The 21435-nt window shown below is 35.9% G+C and overlaps 1 long non-coding RNA gene across 1 annotated transcript in view; it reads left to right on the top strand.

Moving 5' to 3' along the window:
- LOC107315661 overlaps positions 1–20483 on the top strand; it is a 140456-nt gene extending 119973 nt beyond the window's left edge. Inside the window, exons 3-6 of the long non-coding RNA XR_004307837.1 lie at positions 10300–10385; positions 18636–18762; positions 19598–19738; positions 20364–20483. This is a non-coding gene — a long non-coding RNA (uncharacterized LOC107315661). The remainder of the gene's footprint in view (positions 1–10299; positions 10386–18635; positions 18763–19597; positions 19739–20363) is intronic.
- Positions 20484–21435: the final 952 nt, after the last annotated feature.

Raw genomic sequence — 21435 nt, forward strand, 5'->3', positions numbered from 1 at the left:
ATTCCATGAAGCCGCTTACAGATACAGGGTGTCTAAGGTTCACTTAATCTGAGAAATAAGAAACCTGGGAAGGACAAAGATAATTAAGTTGATATTTTAGTGAGAGGGATCAGAGAGTTCTGTCAATAAAATCATTCAAATTACATATGGATGAGTACGTTGACTGCAGACCATCTACTGCTTTTTTCTTTTTCTTGATGCAGTTTTTGAAGTAGTTTTTCTTGTTCTCTTTTCAAGAGAGACATTTTTGCAGGAAAATGCACATGAAGACAGTACTTTTACTCTAGAATATTACTTTTATTCAATCAGTATTAATTTTGAGGATAAAAATTTGCAGAACTGAAGAGTCTGAGTGAGGTTCTTCCTTCATAGATCCATGTTAAATTCTGTTGTGTTTATTACAAACTAGCTTTAGAGTTAAGGTTTAAAGGCTTTCTAAGTTCTGTTTTTTATAGGATGGGAAGGGTTTCAGGTCTGACGTGGATGTTAATACACATAGGTATTATGCAGCTCGCTCTGAAGATAATGCCGCCTCTTTATTTCCATGGAAATTGCAACAGATACAAATAGCACAATAACACTATTTGACAGAGTAAATTCTAATATACAGAACACTATTTTTCAACATAGTAATCACCATTAGTGATGCAATTTCATCAGCCATGAACAAGAACTGCATACCACACTCATCAAAATCTGCACTGGAGGAGGTAAACCACTGTTGATGTCATCACTGCTGAGGCACCCCACCCACTGCCTCACTGTGCTCATATCCACTGTTTAGTCACCATAAACATTCAGCAAGCATCATTTAATGATAATAGGTGCTATTTTTTTCTGCACTGAAAGAATTCAGTTCCACTCCTTTGCTTCATACGTTCTTCCATGCTCCCTGGTATTGGTCCTAAGACTTATTGTTTCAAGAGAGCGTCTGCTTCATTTGTGCAACATGTATACCTGCATTTCCCCTGCTTGCACAAGCTCTTGGCAAATCTGGCATTTTGTGTAGAAATTCAGCAGTCTTCAGAGAGAAATCTCTTCAGAGATTTCTTTCATAGGAATTATGTAATTCCCAATAATTTATTGAACCAATGATTATGTCCAAAACTTTGGATACAACAGGTGAAAAATACTGTGTAGCTCCTCTCATCTTCATTTGAATTCCATGTTTACTTTTTTACTTAAGGCTGCTGACATAGTCTACCTAGACTTCAGCAAAGCCTTCAACACTGTCTCCCACAGTATTCTATTGGAGAAGCTGGCAGCTCATGGCTTGGACATACACACTCTTTGCTGGTAAAGATCTGGTTGGATGTCTGGGCCTGGGGTGTGGTGGTGAATGAAGTTAAATCCAGCTGGCAACTGGTCATGAATAGTGTTCCTCAGGGGTTGGTTTTGTTCCTGTCCTGTTCAGTATCTTTACTGATGAACTGGATGATGGAATTGACTGCACCCTCAGTAAGTTTGCAGATGACACCAAGTTGGGAGGAAGAGTCGATCCGCTTGGAGGTACAAAGGCCCTGTAGAGGGATCTGGATAGGCTGGATTGCTGGGCTGAGGCCAACGGGATGGAGCTCAACAAGACCAAATGCTGGGTGCTGCACTTCAACCACAACAGCTCCAGGCAATGCTACAGACTTGATGCAGAGTGGCTGGAATGGGCCCAGGGAGGTGGTGGAGTTAGCAACACTGGGGATGTTCAAGTGATGTTTAGGTGTTGTAATGAGGCACATGATTTAGTGGGAGCTATTGTTAATAGCTGGACAGTTGGACTGGACAGTCATGGTGATCTTTCCAACCTTGGTGATTCTATGATTACACAGAATAACAGGAATCTAGAGTAGGAGTCAAAAATCAAATTTTTCTACAACATAATGAGGTAATGACTTAGTGGAGTGACATCTTCCCTATCTGAAGACAGCAAGTCAGTGCAGTGCTTATAGCTTTTCTGCTCTGAAGCTAATACACTGGGTTGTGAAGGGCAATTTTAAACTGGTATCTGAGGTGATTTACACCATGGGGGGAAAAATTACAGGGGAAACAATGTGGCTGAGAAAGAAGTAATAAACTTTTGTATATAGAAGGAGGTATCAGACTAAAAAGAAAAAAAGAAATTTACAGTGATATTTCTGCTTGAAAAAGCAATAATTTAAGAGAAAAAATCAGGTTTTGAAAAATAAAAAGCTTTTCCATTACTTGAGGTTTGGTTTGGTAAACAACTGTGTGCCCTTCACACAGCAGACACTGTTACAAAACTGTTCTCTCAGGATTCTCTGAATTGCTGAAGCAGGGAATCAACAGCTTTCAAATAGCTGACTTTAATAAGATACTGAATTGTGTAAACTGCTGATGAAACTGTAATAGAAATGTATTGGAATGGTGTGATCTGGTCTAATCTCGGTCTGTTCCTGTAATTCTTTTTTCTTTTGTTTGTGTGGATAATGACTGATGGAATGGATCAACTTTGCCCCTGCCTGGGTATGTGTTTTTATTTTAAATGACAATTTTGAAAAATGATCGTATTCATTTATCACTGATATATTAATAATTAAATCATCAGAGATACAGATTTCAGTTGCATCTGGAAAAATGTAATTCTGTATGGCTCTAAAATGTATTAGATCTATTGATGCAATTTTGTCTTGCGTAAAATTTCTAAAGAAGCAGTAGACAATAAGAGCAGTGGTTTTACTACAAAATAAGAGTGTAAGAGGTAGTGTAATACTTAAATAAATAAATAAATGATGAGTTGTACGTAAATAAGAACATTTACTCCTTCTCCCAGTAGTGCTGTCTGTTATGGAGCACATCAAACACTAGGATTCTTCTTACCAAGCACTGGTTAACTGAGTTTTGTTTGATCTCTAACTATAGTTTATCCACGACACTGCTGGAACCATCAGGTGTCTTTTCAGCTGTCGGTGATCCTGTTCATCCTTTTACAGGAAGGATGTTTTTAAGTCCTCTCCTATTCTTATCCTTTAGATCTGTTATTTCTGGCTCACTGCATGGAAAGCACAGCTAGTAACTCCCCTGAGCAAACTATACCTGGCTGCTCTATGTGTGTCTTTGGAACAAGTAGTTTAATACAGTGAATTTCACAGTCCTCTCCTAATGGGAAAGTGATGACTTCACAGCAGTCTTTATAAGGCATACCTCAATAACCAATTGTGTTCTCATTTCTGTACATTCTGTATGTATTTATTCTCTAAATCATTTTAACTTTTACAGTCTCTGTACATCTCAACATCAGTTGAAACCTGAAAATACAAAAGTAATTTGCTCCTGGAAAAAAAAAATCCGTTTACTATTTATTACTTCAGTCACTTGGAACTACCCCTTTCTTTCCATCATTCATTGTAGACTTTGCCATTCTCTTTGGTTTATTCTTCTAACTTTGGATTTGTGTGTGGTGTTATTAAAGAGAGCAAACTTAAAGGTGTATTGGAGGCAATATACATATTGCCTACTCACAGTGTACAAAGGTCCAAATATTAATAGTTTATTCTTTTCATATAGTTGTGGTCAGCATAGTTACTTTAACTTCAGTCAGAGGGTGGTGACACACTGGAACAGGTTGCCTGGAGAAGTTGTGGGTGCCTCATTCCTGGAGGCATTCAAGGCCAGGCTGGATGTGGCTCTGGGCAGCCTAGTCTGGTGGCTGGTGACCTGCACACTGCAGGGGGTATGAAACTAGATGATCATTGTGGTCCCTTTCAACTCAGGCCATTCTATGTATTGCCTCTGAACTTTGCCATCTATTTTTGTACTGTTTGTCTATTGTAAATAATGCTTTATCAGTTTGTCATCTAGGTGATTTTTTTTTCTTCATGTTTTTCCTTTTTGTTTTTCTGGCATCTGACTTCCATGGCAGAATGAGTACTTGCTGATCGACTGTGTCTGCCTTTTAGCTTGAAACTAACAATTATTTTGTCAATGTTCTTCTAGTGTGATTTGTCTTCCACATATCCTGCTTGTGTAGATTTAGTTATGTGTTTTCATTATTTAGTATTAGATGGAAAGATATTTATTTAAGAGTACTGCTAATAAAATATAAAAGACTTCTAGAAAGAATCCGGTTAGGCTGTGACTGTAGATTTTGTTTGAACTATCAGTGTAGCTGGCATTTGTACTTTGTACGTCATCTATTTTACCTTATGTGATATTCTCTCCATCATCAGTCTCATACAGTTGTCAGTTTTTACATTACTTGAAAATACAGCCTAATCATTTTGTGTCTCAGAATATTTCATATCAGCATCAGCTCATTCAGGCTGGTTTGCATAACGGCTGGTTCTGGCAGAGCACAGTTGTTCAAATGAAGCTTGGATGTTGCAGGTCTGTGTGGGATGGTCTCTGTGCTTGAGGCCAACTCTGTCACTGAAATGCTGCCATTGCAGCAAGTTCACCAGGACAACATCTACTGCAGTTTGGTGGGTACAGGGGAAAATTAGTAAGTGTATTTCTAGGCATTATTAATAGCACTGGTTCTTTATACTGCATGTTTTTAGAATATGAGATTCTTTAAACTGTATAATTCCCATGTCATAGAGGTTTCCAAAGCCATTCCTAGATTTGTCTTATCAGTTTGATTTTATTTATTTTTTTTTTTAAACAACCATTGCACTTCTGAAAATTTCACCAGCTGCTCACCTTTAGCTGGAGATGAAGCAAATCTTTTTCTTAGCAATTCTCCCTTAGAGCCACGAATGTGAGTCACTAATAAGTGATGAGAACTGAAACAGATGCCAGAAAATTAAAATCAATTGATTTTATGCATAGTATTAACAAGGCATTTTGTCTTGGTGACAAACAGTGCTATCTTAAGTAAGCATTCATTTGACCTACTGGCTTTGATATCAGTTGCTATTAATATCCATGTAGTACTCATTATCAAGACTGCAGCTTTCAGGGATTTAGTGGAATAGTAAAGAAAGCTACATTAAACAAACCTGTAAACAACAATCTTTAAAGGGAGAAAAACAAAAGGAAAATAAATTAAAGCTGGTCCAGTATTAAAGAGAGGATTAATAAATGCAGGCATTTAATGAATATTCTCCTGTAAATAGAAAACAGACATGACCTATGAAAATTTAATTTCTTTTGAAATCTTTGTCTATTATAATTCTTTTAAATTAGTATTTGTCTGAGATATTCAGAAGTTTCTGAAAGCTATATAACGTGGCCATAGGGATAAAATGAACAACAAATTGACAACCAAGACAAATGCATAACTAATGCTGTGTACTCAAGTGAACTGAACCAAAGCAGTTCACATGTTGCCAGAAAGTTGATTGAAGCTTTCTAAGAGCATCTGACTTTCAGTCCAGATCTGATTAATGAACTAATGCTTGCAAATAATTTCCTCTGTATTGGAAGGCTGAAAGAATACTCTAGAATATAAAGGAGTCAAAATCATTTTCATTCCTTCCTGTTTCCCAAGCTGACATATCCCCATAAGACATCTTTGAACTTCATCCACTAACCCTTTGTGCAAAACTCCTGTTTGCTGGGTACATCAGTCAGAGTCACAGCTGCATCAGGAGCCTGAGTCAATATTTGTTTGTGTAATGGGACAACTGCTGCTTGTTGTCACAACCGTGTTACACAGTATCATTAGTTTAGCCTGTATTCAGTCTTTTTTTTTTTTTTTTTCCTTTTCTGTGAACTTCAGTAATTGCTAGGCAATATGCTGTCATGGTTTTGTGGACCTCTGCTAAGTCCTCTGGGATATGTTCCAATGATCCATGCTGCACATGATGTTATGATGTGGAATATTGACAGCAACACCACAAAACCATGACATATGCAAAAATATTTGCTATAAACTTTAGTAATTGAATCAACATCAGTTCATATCAGATAAACCTATAGTTCAACAGGTTTCTTCATTTTCATCATTTTACAGTATTATTTTACAGGTACAAGATGCATGAGGGAAAAAAATAAATAGTTATTGTATCTGTAATCAAATCTGTTAGTACCAGGAAAGCTAGAGCATAATTTCCATTCTATGTTGCATTCCATATGTAAGTTTCCTATCTATTAGACAAGAATCTGCATTAGATCTCATTGGAGATCTCTGCAAGTGAACAGAGATATTGTTTTTGGGGATGTATTTTTTATTTTTCTTTTAGGGAAAATAGCATTGATGAAGTAAAGATTAAATTGTTGCTTCAGAGCCTAATCCTTTTAGTGTTTTAACAGCCTACAGAGAACTTAAAATTAAACAGCCATTCAAACTTATAATTAATGAATGGTAAATGGTAAAATGATATTACATGACAAAATAACTTGATTAACCTGGCAGCTATTAATGTTGATGATTTGGTCCCATTGAAGTAATACATGCAATCTCTTTGGTCAAGACTTTTCCAAAAGAAACAGAAACAAGATGCAGTGATTTGCTACCAATTTTGATCCAGTTTTATCAAAAGTCAGTACTGTTCAAATTGTGATTAATAAGATGACTATTCTGTTGCCACCATTACACTTTAAATGACCATTCTTTTGCTCCTTTGGAGTGTAACACAAATGATAACCCTCTGAACAAAATATGTATTATAATATGAAATATTTAGTTACAGAGAGACATGACTGAAACGTTGAATACATCTGTCTGATTCATAAATATATTTTATTTGGTCTCACAAGAAGCAGGAAATGTCAGATCATACAAGAATCAATTTAGTTTGGGCATGTTCAGCACAATTTTAACTGCCAAACATAGTTATTTACATCACTCCATGACATAAACATGATCTCTGCTCACATCTTTGCTTGAAAAGGCTGCCTTTATTGGTTCTTCTTTGCAGACCACATTTCCAGAGGCATAAAATCTGAAGAAAACCTGAGAAGAATTTGCTCATGTTATTAATTTCTCTTCATATGTAGATTACAGTAATGATCAGAGTATTTCTGTGGTCTCTGCATATGTTTCTGTGGCATTATTCATGTATGCATGTCCATTATAGCAGAGGTCATTTTTAACTGATGGTTGAATAATATCAGATTCTCTTTTCATCCTTTAATCTGACAGATGTTTCTGCCATAATTTGATTGAAGGGAACAAGGGAAATGTAAGAAAAATCAGTGTCAATTTAACTCACTACTGAGAGTGCTGGGTCTTCCAGCAGAAACAACTATGTAATCCTTTCTGGACTAGATTTAAAGAGCAGCACTATTTTCTTCAGTAGCCTTCATCATCATCCTCTCAGCCTTTCCTCATACAACAATCTGAATAACAAAACATTATTTTCATATGGCTGCTGTCTGAGAAACTTTGTGATATTTCACAGGCAGGGCTACATAGCTGGAAAGGGATTGATCTTACATGAAGGAGTGTTTTACCTTTTAAACTACTGTGAGAGATCAGTAACCTTTAGACCTTAAGTCCAAGTACATACCATGAGAAAATCAGTCAAACAAGTGGCGTTGGAGGAAAGAATGTACAACTAGTTTGTATCTGGTGTAAATATTTGAGAATGAACGAGTGTTCCAGCTAAGGAAGAAGGCTGGTTCACATTCCCTTTTTAGTAGTAATTCATTAGCTGCATGGTCACTTTTTCAGTATGAATCATGGAATGTCTTGGGAATGTCTTAAAAATCACCTCTTTCCAACACCTGCCTTGGGCAGGTTTGCTAGCAACTAAACAAGGCACCAAATCAGGTTGCCCAGGGCCTAGATCTGGAAGCAACTTTTCTTCCTTAACCATTTAATGAGATATAAGTGCCTCTCTGAAATGCTGTCCTGAAGGTAGCATTCTTTTAAATTTTGTGACTGCATATGGTGTGTCACAATTGTTTTATATGACTCCAGATACTGGGAACAATACTATAATATATTTTTATTAATGACATGGGTGGTAAGACAGTGACCCACTGACAAGCTGCAGATAGTGAAAAACTGGGCGGAGTGGATGTACCATCATTCTGCAGGAGAAATGGGTTAACAAGACTGCCATAATGTTCAACAAAGGAATTATTTGTACAAATATGTGAAGTCTTGCCCTGCCAGTATTGGGCAAGCTGCCCCCACTGCAGCTGCATTGCATCTGAAAGGGAGGTTCACTGCAACACCAGTGCCTTGAGACCTGTCTGCAGGTTGCCCTGTAGCCCACATCCTTAAAATTTCCCAGGTTTTAGATCACACCTTAGCATAATATAGTGTAGACATAAAGTGTACAATATATAGTGTAGAATAAAGTGTAGGCACTTTTTTCTTATCTCTACAGCTACTTGTAGAAATAGTGGTTTCTCTTTGATTTCTTTTACCACTTTGTTAGTTATTATTTTGTCAGGATGGACTGGAAATCTTCCCTTTCATATTTCCATGACAGTAATCGCATCTAAAATTGCATGAATGGGTTGCAGTGATGACAAAACACCACTGCAATTCCTCTCTGTGATAAGGCACTTAAATTCTGTAGTGACCTCCAGAAGCAGCACACAGCAGGAGGGTTGCAAGGGCTTCTTCCACTGAATAGTTTTAAGGCTGATCATAAAGTACTCTTTGGATATGAGCTCCTTCTAGATTATTTTCATCTAGGAATAAAATACAAGTGAGTCAGCAAGAAAAATCCTTCAGCATCATCTAAACTCTACAATATTTTTCAGATCTGATTGTGGGCAGAAAGCCCTACTGCATGTGGGGAAAATTAATAGAAAATGGCCTATTAGTGTCTTTATAGTTAAGACTCAACAATGCAGTGATTTGTATTTTCTATTTAGTCACACCCACTGATGTAAGAAATATATGAAAATGCTGGTGTGACCTTGCTCAAGCAAACTGTGTAAAAATGAAGGAAGCAAAGCTTGTATATTGGAAATCATGCAGTAATAAAATCTGTGGTGGTTTTTTTTTTTTGGTTTTTTTTTTTGTTTGTTTTTTGTTTTTTGTTTTTTTTTTGCATTGTACAGCTCGCCAACTATGCCAATACAAGATAATAGTTTAGGGAAGTTACATGACTAAAGAATTAGAAATGTAACTGGGGAAGGAAACATAATGTTGGTTTTGTGGTAGTAGCTCATTTTGTATGATAAAACTAATTTGTAATTTGATCTCTAAAGCAGAACGCAAGCATACTGAAGCACTTGAAAGATTATTACAGAGGAAAGGAAGTGTGAAGACTGAAATAGTTTGACAGCAGTACAGACAAGGGCAGAAGAACTCTTATGGTGGATAGTGTATTCATAAGAAAGCAATTCGGATATTAGAAAAAGCAGATGAAGTTCCTGGGAGGGAGAACAGAAATAGCTTATGCACTAGGTTCAGGTTTATTATTAGTGGTAGTATTATTAAATATAAATATTAATTAAATAAATTAAATATAAATTAAAATAAAATAAAATAAAATACATTAAATATAAATTAAATATAAATCAATTAAATTAAATATAAATATTAAATATTAAATATTATTAAATCTCATTTAACTTCCTGTTTTTTTGGGGGGGTTGTTTTCCTTTTTTTTTTTTTTTTTTTTTCCCCTTCATGTGAATATTTTTTAATATGTTCAGGCATGAGAAGAAAGTTACTGAACACAGAAACTGACCTTAGAAAGCACAGCTCATTATTAAGGAGTTCCCTAGGCTAAAAACAGAAGCAAAGGAGTGTGAGTGGCTTCATGCAGTACTGTAGGTCAGGAGTCTGGGCAGGCAGAACAGTGTCCCTGCAACCAGCTTCCTTTCTCACATGGAGCAGGTGAATGATTTTTTGTAGGGTAATGATGTCTTTTTCTGCCTGCACATTTTTCTTTTTAACGGCTGATGAAAGGACTTCTAGCAAAGCAGGGATAGGAGCATTTACTGCTAAGTAGAACCAAGTGAAACCTGTCCATTCCCTGGAAAATATGATGTGTATAGCGAAATCCGAGTAATACACTCAAAGAAAATTCNTAGAAATGTAACTGGGGAAGGAAACATAATGTTGGTTTTGTGGTAGTAGCTCATTTTGTATGATAAAACTAATTTGTAATTTGATCTCTAAAGCAGAATGCAAGCATACTGAAACACTTGAAAGATTATTACAGGGGAAAGGAAGTGTGAAGACTGAAATAGTTTGACAGCAGTACAGACAAGGGCAGAAGAACTGGAAAATATGATGTGTATAGCGAAATCCGAGTAATACACTCAAAGAAAATTCACTTGATTAATCAAATGTTTCAACTGATATTGAGTATTCCATTCTAGAATAATGTCAAGAATGAAAGAAAAGTTAATTTCAGTGGTTCAAGATATTTCTTACCAGAAATGGTAATACATTATCTATTTATCTATTTATTTATTTATTTACATCAGTATCTGATTTCTACCTCTGTGTTGGGAGGATGAAGGTCAAAGCCATTGAGTGCAAAGGGCTGAAGAGCAAACATCTTTCTCACAAGGTATGTGTGTGTGTATATATATATATATATATGTATGTATGTATGTGTACATACATATATACATATTACACATATATACATATATTACATATATACACATTACACATTACATATATACACATTTTTATATACATATATTACATATATACACATTTTTTATGGACAATTCCCCTCTTATTAAAATTCGTTGTAGAAAAATAAATTGATAAATTTGTTAAAATACCCTAGTGGTATTTGAGGATGTGTTTGTTCCTGGGTTATTAAGGGAAGGGTCACGTAGGTGCAGTTCCTCACTGAAAGAGTGTAAAATGATTGTTTAAATAGTTTTTTGGTCTATTAGGCTTCTCACTAATCTTTTGGGGGAACTCATTAACACGCTTCAATGCTAAAAGGCATGAAGATAGTTTTCATCAAGTAAAATTGTTAGTGATGCATATCACGCATGACGTGCATTGTAATTGGTGTTTATGATTTGAGAAACCTTGTCATAGCAACTGATACATTGCATAACTCAGTGCATTCTTAAGAGATGAAAAACGCAGGGAAATTTGATTGTTGGATCTCAAATGAAACAAATCAAAGCATTGTATACAAATCCTCACTTTTACTGTTTTTTTTTCTTCCTTTTTTTTTTTTTTTTTTTTTAAAATATGGTATAAATGATTTACTTCTTCTGCACACTGAAGATTTTTAGGCACAATGCTCGAGTTAAGAGCAGAAATACTGAAATGCTTTTTCCTGTGTCCTTTAAGTCAGGTAGAAATAGCTAATCATATGTCAGAAGCAAGCTTTGGGCTATGATTAATCCCACATATTGAGAACTGTTTTTCAAGAAACTGTTTTTGAGAGGGCATGAGCCCTTCGGAATGAGAGACAGCTTTCCAGACAAGAATGTTTTAAACATTCTGTTTGTTGACTAGATACCTGGTGAAGGAACTCAGCTGAATTCATTTAAAAGAATTATTATTCAGGATCTCAAACCTTTTCAGATGACTGTTATCTTGACTTGAAGTCTGATAATATTTCTTGGCAGGATAAAGAACACCTGGAAATGTTAAAAGTGGTAGGACATAAATATACATGTATATAGGACATAAATTTCTGTTTAAATGTACTTTTTTCTACATTTACTGTAATTCGTCAGTGCTTTGATAATGAACTGACAGCTATATGAGATTTTTGCTTTTCAGTACTTATATGGGATTAAACTGCAAGAGAGAAACTTCTAATGGTAGGGTTATCAAATGATGCTTTTTCATGCAGATAAGGAAGGTCGTGAACCCAGGGCCTGCTCTTATTGTCTTCATTTACAGTTGTCAACAGTGGTAATGAACAATACACGTGCAATCTCAACCATCAAATGACTGTGTTAGTGAAAGATGTAACAAGAGATCTACACAACCTGCAGAAAAATGCTTTGAAAGATTTAATATAATATCTGAGTGCTGATCTCATCTGCCTGCTAAGAATTTCCTCCTGTTTACACAGGGCCTTGCAATTGCTTACACCTCTTTATCTTGAAGTTAAAGCTGATAATAAACGTAACAATACCTTCAACCCCTAAAACTGTATGTTCAACCCATAACTAAAATCCTATTTTTTTGTATGCACATTGATACAGGGAGATAATATTGTACTGTAGATTTAAATTGCTCTGATTTATTAAGCAGAATGCAACATATATGTGGAAATATTCTGCTACAGAATAAGCAGAGGGAAGGCATGCACCCTAATTTTGAGTTTATAGAGAATTTTTGCCTGACATATAAAATTCCACTGGGTTGGGGTGGTTTCTTCTTTTTCATCAAATTAAGGGTTGTAATGTGGGATTTAGACTTTATCATCTATTTGAGAATGATCTTTCAGACAGTCCCAAAAGTCTTCATCACTAGTGAAGAGGCCATAGAGCAAGCAGAGTAGTACAGAAAGGATCTGTGGCAAGGTTTCCAACAGTTTCAGTAGCTCTCAAGTTCTTTATCTTGGGAAAAGCTCACAGAGCAATTAATTGGAAAGTATTTGTTTTGCTTGCAGACTGTACTGTTCTGGTTAGCATACTTCAGTCCCACTTTTCCTGTAAGGCTGGGATATTTCTATTCATTGTCCCATCCAGTGAAGTGGACAAGATATTTTTAATTATTTGTGATACAGTTGACAGGCATCTTTTACTTATGTCCCGAGGAAAACTCGATATAAAAAGTTGCTTATTTTCTCTGCGTGGCTATTATTGAAATGGTTGAGAGCTTCTTTAAGAAATTGTGCTGGTTTGATTTTCTGAAATTACTTCGCAACAATTTTCATTTTATGTTCCCATTTTTGGCTGACCAGGGTCTGTTTGAAATGAGTGTGTACATGAGGTAGAGTAGCTAATGAAACTTAGGCAACTTTTACTACTTGTAGTATAATGCTTGCACAGGTGAAGCGTGAAACAGATGTGGCCTTCCTCTTCTCATAACAACAAGGTCAAAATTACCCATAGCTGTTGTATTTCTGAAGTGAATCAAACTGTTTATGACTTTTCATTCCCCAAACAGAAAATTGGAGAGCGGCAGAGAGGTGCAAAGTAGCTTCTTTTTTCATTTCTGTGTAAACATAATTTGCATTCTCTATCAACCGTTTAAATAGCAGTATAAATTGTATCTAATTTAGAACAAAAGAAAGTTTTGGCTCACTTGTATAGATGGAAAGGATGGTTATTGAAATGGTGAGAATCTGAGGTCCTGAAGAGTTTATTTACAGTAGTTTCTTTTGAGGACTCCCACCACTTTCACCCTTTGCTATGTTAACTCAAAACTTGTTGCTGAGTTTCCCTTTATAATGTTCTAAAAGCTCCCAGATTTACATCACACTGTAGTATGAAACAGAAGGAAACACGATAAATTGAGTAACAACTACAGACAAAGTCAGTTCAGAAATATGAGAGTATTGGCCTAATTTCAAGCTCTTTGGTCTCTTTTCTATTATTAACATTAACTCTCAGAAATATTTCAATAGCCAAGAGGGCTAAATCTTTTGATCTCAAATTCATAAAGCTCCATATTTAACAAGAACAGCAAATAGAACAAGGGAAAAGTGTATGTGCTGATATGACTGTTATAAAATGTAGAACTGAAGTTCAAATCCATCAATAAAATAGAGGAAATTTATATGAACATTAAATGAAATTATAGATATATTACTAAAACCAGCTGCATTATTAGAGTTAATTACCAAAACTGAATATTGGCCCCTATTGATTACTGAATGCATTCTATTGTAAATTACAGAATGAGGAGAATTTATCCCCGCCAGTGTAATAAGGCAAAGACTCAACATCTGAGCACAATGAATAAATGCTTTAATTAAAATGGAGAAGAAGCCAGTCTTTCTTTAGTACGTTGCATGTTTTGTATTAGAGTTTTAGATTTACTTAAGATATTCAGAAGTTTGCCCTAAGAGCATGCTTGACTGGGTAGAAAATTAATACTTTTTGGGCAACACCACAAGTAAGAAGTATGTCATTGTTCTGGCAGAAGTCCAGTGCTTCAAGGTCCTTGAGCACGAGATGCTTTTTCAAATTTAAAATTAACACAGACAGAATAGAACTACTTTGAAACAACACAAACATCCAAAGTAAAGCAGAATCTGTATTGTGGAGAGGAGAGAAGGTGTCTTACTTTTGTTAGTACTGAATTCTGTATGTTTGTATGACCTACCTGGACAGCATTACCTCAGAAAAGGCTGCAAGTGCACAGTAAGAGCAAGCAGTGGCTGGAGACCAATGGGCACAGGACACAAAATTCCCTATTTAGCAAAAGCAGTGAGGAGGCTGTTAGATGGCACTGTCTTTTCTTATGGCAAGACTAATATTCCCAGGTGAGATGCCCACATTTACTGGTAATAACTAAGTCCAAGTTCAAAAAAGCCATGGAAGCACTTGCTGACAGTAAGGGGACAATCTGTCCCTTTCTTTCTTACAGTCTCCCTTTAGAAACTGAAAGGCCACTCTGAGGTCTCCCTGGAGCCTACCAGAGTAGCTTGTATCTATTGCAGCCTTATTGCTATTTTGATGCCAAAGCAAAATAGAAGATTAATGTTGCACTATTTAGCTGTGTATTTCATGTCAAAGTTTATTTTTTATTTTTTTCCCCAAAATTTTTCAATCAGGTTTTCATCAAGACTCGTGTAAAAGGTCTGCAGACCTTTGAGATCAGACTAACAGGCTTGTAGGTTGAATGGGCTGAAACCACCAAGGAAAGATTGAGTGGTATTTGCATACCCCCATCCTCCTCTACAATGTTGTTTTTGGTTGGTTTTTTTTGTTTGTTTTTTTTGTTTTGGTTTGGTTTTTTTTGTTTTTTCCTTTCATTTGATCTATATCTTTCTGAGGGATAAATAATGTTTTGCTGTTTGCTGATTTGGGGCTGCAATAATCCCATACTGTGATGGGATCCTGGGGAAAAGGTCAGGTGATATCAAGTGCCTCAAAGTGAAATAGTAAAGATTTAGGAATGTCGACTCAGAAGTGCCTGTAGAAGGACTGTGACAGTGACTAGTTTCATGCAGAGAGAGAGAGAAGACAGATCTGCTTCCAAAAGGATGCATTCTGCTGGAGAAAAATAAAAACAGGTATCCATAAAGTTGACATTCCGTGTCATAAACAGTGCTATCAGTGACATTGTTGTCTGGTCTGGGAGAAGTAAAATCAAAAGAGGAAGTTTGTGGATTACTCAGGGTTAGGAAAATACAGAAGATTACAGAGTAAGTCATTTAGCTTAAATAATTAAATACTTTTTGAAACAAAAAGTACTCAGGTTTATTGTGGAACAGATAAAGATGAAACATGATTCCTCTGAGTGATTGTTCTGGGAAGGACATCTTTCATGTTTTCAGATTCCTGTGAGATGACAGCCATTTTGTTTTCCGCATTTCTAGATTGTCTAGGTTGTAAGACATAAATATTTTGTGCTACGCCCCAGTGATCTTGCCTTTGTTCTGTTTCCTGTGAGATAGAAGAAATCAGTGTAGACTGAAGATGGTTTCCATTGCTTATGGCAATCACAATTTGAAGAAAAAGGTCTTCAGATTCCTAATTAACATTTCTATTCACAATATTGAGTGAGGATAAGAAATACATACATGAGTACAACTTTTATTTCAAAAGTCCTTACAGTGAGTTTTACTTTTTATTCCTTGAATACTCTAGCCAGTGTTAGTGGGCTAAGGCTTTGTGAGTGTCACTGGAGTCACAGAGTTCAATAATATGGGCTGTGTTCTACTCTTGGCCAGATTACAGCTGTGAGCCAGGGTGGCTGGAATAAGGTAAGGTGCTTGTGTCCTGATACTAGTTCTATAAAATCTGTAAGATTAGAAGTTAAAGCCAGGCATTTCCTCTTGACTTGGATGCCTTTCAGCTGAACTTTGAGAGGCATTTGAGAAAATCCAGGTTCAGTGTGAAAAAGCTGCTTCTAACCTTTGTGTACGTCATCTCCATCTGAAGAGAAGTGGCTCTGTACATTTCTTACCTTCAAAACTCCATTGGGAATGCTATCGTTTTGATCTTATATCTGTTCTGACATAGGTATCTCCCAGTTTTGCCAAGGGAAATATATTTATTTTATGATTGATATCAAAGTTTCCTTATGTGTTATCTGCCTGGGGCTGACATTATGTTATTCTTCTGTAGAGGCCTACATACCAGGGCTTGTAGGACTGTTATCTGGAGTTTCTTGGCTTAAAGCCTGAACATGGATTTACCAGCTGGTATTAGCTGCTGCTTCTGTCACATTAGCTTTACCTTAAAAAGACAGGAAGGATCAGATCCTGGAGCAATAGCAGTAGTAAACACTCTTGTCTTTTACTTCTATCAGAAGGGCAAAAACCAGGGTCAAGACAGCGTATTGGAATTCTCTTGCTGTAACAAGCAACTACTCACAAAGGCTTGATTAACTCTGTAAACTGACCCTTCACTAATTCCAGGAAGGTCCCTCTTAAAGCCTGCTGGAGCTGTTGAAGATCTTGAAAAAGCAAAGAAAAAGGCCTTTGAGCTGTGACCAGTCACCTACGAATGGAACCTAGAAATTTCAGGGTCATGTATTTGTCATTTTGTCATGTATTTGTGCTCTTATTTGCATTGCATAAGAGTTAATCCTTCTCAGACTGCATGGAGCAGGCAAATCCATTGCCCACAACATATGTCTCAGATTTTACTTAAACCTCAATCAGGTAATTTTCCTTTCACAGTTCTTGCAATTTTATGGAGCCGTTCCAGTGACATAAATACTTCCTGAGCTTGTCTCTGAACACTCTGTTACTAAGTTACCATGCATCAGCCAAGCAGAGCTGGCTTATGACACCAAAGTCAGTTTTAACTGTTGTGTTTAGTTGGTACTTAGTTGTTTTCACCATTCTTCGTGAAATAGCAGCTAAGCCAACTCTAACTGCTTGAGATTTGATGTGGACTCCAAGCAGACATGGACAATTACTACAACAGACTTGCCACAGAGTAATGATTGCAGCACAGTAAGCTGGCCAGTTTTCTGGAGTTTTCCCTGTCACAAGGACTGTTCTAGGTCTTAGTGCTCACTGAGTGAATATTCACTAAGAGTGAATAGCTTGGAAGGCAAAAAAATCCCCATTTTTGTTAAGCAGTGTCTGACTTCTGCTTCAATCTCAAAATCACACAAGTTTTATGAATGTGAGTGCAATCACTGGAATGTATAATCCAGTCTTAGTCAAATTAATTTCTTAACTCTTCTCCTGTGATGAATTGTTCTGGATAATTTTTTGTTGTATTAAAATACCCTGTAAATTAATTTTTAACATACTTAAATGTAGCCTTTGTGAGTTCATTAACAGTATGTTCTTCTTGATATCATGAGAGCACACTTGATCTACCCTCCCTATATACTTTATTATCTTGGGCTCTTCTGGCATATCCTAAATTAGTTAATCATCGATGTGAACTTCAGTCTACTTAATTTTTGTTCTTATGAAAATCTCCAATTCCCTAGCAGTGCTCATTGTCTTCCTCTTGGACCCCTGCTGCTTTAGCTTTAGTGTTCTTGAAAGAATGCTTTTGATTTGTATGAGGTCATTATAATTATCTCTCTATTTTCTGTTCTCTACTCCAGCATTTGTCTTTGTTCTGAGTAGCTTTGCCCATTCATCATTGGTTTTGTAAGATCCTGTTGTATACATACAGTGCTGTGAGAAAACAATTTTTCTTCAGTTTTGCATGGCAGTGGGTATAGATCAGAATGCTGTCATAACATTGGTGATTGGAAACTTGAGACTAAATCAAAGACACTAAATACAGAAGTCACAAACATTTCATATGCTATGTCACTGACAGTAATAGAAGCTGAACCAAGCTTTTTAATGGAATTATTAGTATGGAAAATGAGGTTCATACAAGCTGCCTTGTTGAATTCATGTTGTCTTGATTTACAGCACATAGCTCCAGTCATATAGGTGGATACTTTAAAATATTCTGAAGTATTGACAGTGTTCTGAAAAAGTTCTTTATGCTGATATAAAACTCTGAAAATAATGAGACAATCATTGATTCAAAAGATACCTTTGTTTACTGACCGGAGAGTAAATAATGTGTAAGAGGATGAGCAGAACTTACAGTAATATGCTTTTTCTTTAGCAGACTGTAGGAGTGTGTGGTTTAGGCCAGAATACTATTATTATTTGAAGGTTTGTAAACTTAAAGTAAGTCATAGACCATATGACATTATATGATAAATTCAGCTTAAAATATCTAAATTCTGAATATATTAGAACTATGACAGTCTAGTGCCAGTCTAATAAAAGGAATGAAACAATCGTGTAGAAAAAAGTTAATGAAAAAACATAAAGAGCTATTCCCTGTACTGGAAAAAGTTGCAGAAGGCAGAACATTGTTACAACATGTAAATACATTACATGTTAAATATATAAATAAAAATTATTATACTGTTGGATACTTCTTTTTTGATTACTGGATGAATTAAAAACTTCTTTTATTAAGTCAATGTATTGATACTTACAATCAGTTTTCTTCACTTAAAGAATTGTCCACAATTGCAAATGCTATTAGAGGTTATCATCCAGTGATTTTGGAGAAAATGGCCTCAACTTGAAACTTAATTATTCCAAAACTCTTGTTTCTCCTTCTTCTTACCTATTTCTGTCCTTCCCTGACAACACATACGTGCTATTTTTTACGTCCATTTTTTTCTTCATTTCCTTCAGATACAAATGCTAACTCCTGTTTTTCTCTTGCAGCTTTTTCCGTACCCATTCCACAGCTGAATCTCTTGGGCAGAGCAAGAACATGTACCTGTGCCCCTTATAACATGGCCTTGGGCAGTAGAAAGGTTTATACATCCCATATGGAACTTTATGACTTCAGGTAAGAAAGAAGTAATTAAAGCATATGAATTTTAAGAGAACTGTTTATATGCAAATATATTAGTGGAAGTCTGTGATTCAGATGTCTGTGGGCTAAATTATGGAAAAACTATTGCTCATTTAAAAATTCATTATAAAGAACATAAAATGAATTTCAAAATATGTTATGAAATAAGAACTAGTGAAATCCCCAACCACTGTAAAGCCGTCTGAAGTATGACACAGTATATTTTTTCTTTCTATTATAATTCCTGATTTTAATTATTTATTGATGTATGTTATGAATTATTTTTTCCATCTTCGGGTCAATTGCTTTTAGTAACTAGCTTTTACACCACCACTTTTAATGGTGGTGATTTTTGTTGTTGTTGTTTTTTAATGTTAAAACTCAGAAGGTATTTCCAATTTTATTTATCGCAAGTTCCTGCTTGTTTAATAATGGATGCCGTGTTTTGACTGTTCTAGCAGAGATTACTGTTGCAATTCCCTATCTTGATCAAACTGTATAGATTGGATACTATAAATAACCTAAAATTAATATTTTACAATAATGTGGTCTCACTATAAAAATGAAACCATGAGTATAATATAAAAATCTTGATATATAACTCTTACTGTGAATTATTGTTGTGTAGGCATGGAATGTACAAATTATGTTATTATACAGATAACGTCGTTATCAGATTAATTCTTGTTCTGAGCAGACCATGCTACCCTGCTCAGAAGCCTTGTCATTTTCTAGAGATAGGAATAGATATGTTATTTGGTACGTACACATATTTGTACTTTTACCTGTTTTAGTGAAATCTTCACCATTTTTTTCTTACTATACACAGATCTGCTTCCCAGCTTTGCCTGAAGTTGTATCTGTAGAATAGCTGTAGAGCTTATTCCTCCATGTGTGTCAGTCAGAAGACTCTCTGGTACTGAGGAATTCCCAGCTGAGATGTGATTAGCAGATATTTTGCAAAATGCAGGTATATCTTTCATCGTTCTCTTTAAGACTTTATTTGTGGTAACATCATGAAACCATATGCTTTGTGGGGCAAAGACTGCATGAGGGAGGGAGGTCCCTGATTAGAATTGGAGAGGACACTGAGATACAGTTAAGCACTATAAACCTGAAACTTGAGAAAAACTGTGTGACATACATGTTGAGGCCTTTAAAACAGAATGTGGAAGACTGGTAGACTCATCATGTGGAATTGTTTGCTAGGAAGCTGGAAAAAGATAGAAATAGAGGTTAATAACTTTAGAGGACAATGCTTAAAGAGTTCTTACTGCTGACAAAGACCATCCTTGTTTACTTTTTTCACTTATAAAGCAGAAAACATAAAATCTTACCTGGTTACTTTCTAGGATGAGTCAGTCCAATGGGAGTGATGAGTTAACTCGCTGAGTATTTACTGCTGCCGTTCTACTTTATCAGTAACTAAAGCCCTAAAGTATCAATGAAAGTACACCAATTAGTTTAGACATTACAGATTAGTCTCTGAAATAATTCTAGCAGTTCTAATGTGATTTGGTGCATAGGCTGTAGCAGTTATTCAGGAATTACAAACTTCATCAAGATTTATTGGGTGACATCTTCATCTGTTCCAGACTTAACTCGTCAATACAGTAGTGGATGGTGACAAATGTCTTAATATTTCAAGATCCTTTTTATAAAACAGTGGATGTAACTTTTTAGAGGAGATACTGTACTCTGTTAAGAAGCCACCAGTGTTCAAAGTTTAGTACAGTTTTTCTGTACCTTCTTAGGAAAGCACTAAATGTAAGGGTACATTTATCAGTTAAATCTGAGGAAGAATGAGGCTAACACATTCCTGAAAGTTGAAGGACTGGTTTGTGTTGTCTTCAAGGTCATTCTCCAAATCTGCTGACCTTGTTAAATTGACTTGTGCTGTTACAAATCCTAAATTATACTGAATAATATCCAAGTAAACTACAGCCAATATTTTTCCACTCTTGATGTGTCACAGGTGTACACTGATATATTTTTAGAGATGTGTTAGGTGAACTGATGGTCACATGTGCTGAGAATGGTGGCTGAAATGCCTCATTCTGTGCATTTCAGCTCAATTTAACTCTGTAGTCATACCAGAATTAAGTAGCCTTTTTGCTATGAGGCACCTTGTGCTTAATGCATGTTCTGTCACAGTAAAACCAATCTCAGAAAAATCAGTTTTGTAGAGGGGTTGGAGGTTTTACAGTGACTTTTCTGCATTCTTTCCTCATCTACATACTCACACAAATACTGCTTGGATTAGGCTTTTAAAAGTTTCACTGCATAAATACCACATGCTTCTCTCTTGCACAAGTGCAAAGTAAGTTGCCTTCCCAGTGACACTGCCAAAGTAGGACTGTATGAGGACTGCTCCAAAAGTATCAACTCTGATTTTATTATGTTGGCCTGTGGCATCACAGGTAAATGTTGGTGGTAGGGCAGTAGGGGTTGAATCTTCCTGCCAGTATTCCATTATGTTTTGTTGCCATGCAACAGATGGCAGAAGAGGGGCAGTCTGACAGATGGTGTCTGACATGGAGGTGTGTATGAAGCAAAGGTATGAAACTGAGTTCCTCTGTGTAAAAAATAAAACAAAATAATGGCACCTATTGACATTAATTGATGCCTATTGAACACTGAGGGTGACCAACTAATGGATGTGAGCAT

The sequence above is a fragment of the Coturnix japonica genome, chromosome 6 (genome assembly GCF_001577835.2).
Source record: "Coturnix japonica isolate 7356 chromosome 6, Coturnix japonica 2.1, whole genome shotgun sequence".
Classification (NCBI taxonomy): Eukaryota; Metazoa; Chordata; class Aves; order Galliformes; family Phasianidae; genus Coturnix; species Coturnix japonica.